Below are 427 nucleotides of genomic sequence, written 5' to 3'. Positions count from 1 at the left end.
GGTGTGTGGGTGTGTGTGTTGCGTGGAGTGTCTGCAGCGTGAGTGTCAGCAGCATGGGTGTGTGTGTGTGTGTGTGTGTGCTGCGTGGGTGTCTGCAGTGTGGGTGTGTGAGTGTGTGTGTTGTGTGGAGTATCTGCAGTGTGGGTGTCTGCAGCGTGGGTGTGTGAGTGTGTGTGTTGCGTGGGTGTCAGCAGCGTGGGTGTGTGGGTGTGTGTACCTCAGGGGTGTCTGCCGCATGGGTATCAGCAGTGTGGGTGTGTGGGTGTGTGTGTTGCGTGGAGTATCTGCAGCGTGGGTGTCAGCAGCATGGGTGTGTGTGTGTGTGTGTGCTGCATGGGTGTCAGCAGCATGGGTGTGTGTGTATGTGTGTTGCGTGGGTGTCAGCAGCATTGGGGGGTGGGTGTGTGTGTTGCGTGGGTGTCAGCAG

This window comes from Tupaia chinensis, unplaced genomic scaffold, assembly GCF_000334495.1.
Source record: "Tupaia chinensis unplaced genomic scaffold, TupChi_1.0 Scaffold000226_1, whole genome shotgun sequence".
Classification (NCBI taxonomy): domain Eukaryota; kingdom Metazoa; phylum Chordata; class Mammalia; order Scandentia; family Tupaiidae; genus Tupaia; species Tupaia belangeri.
The sequence above is the reverse complement of the archived record's forward strand: the minus strand, read 5'-3'. Positions refer to the sequence as shown.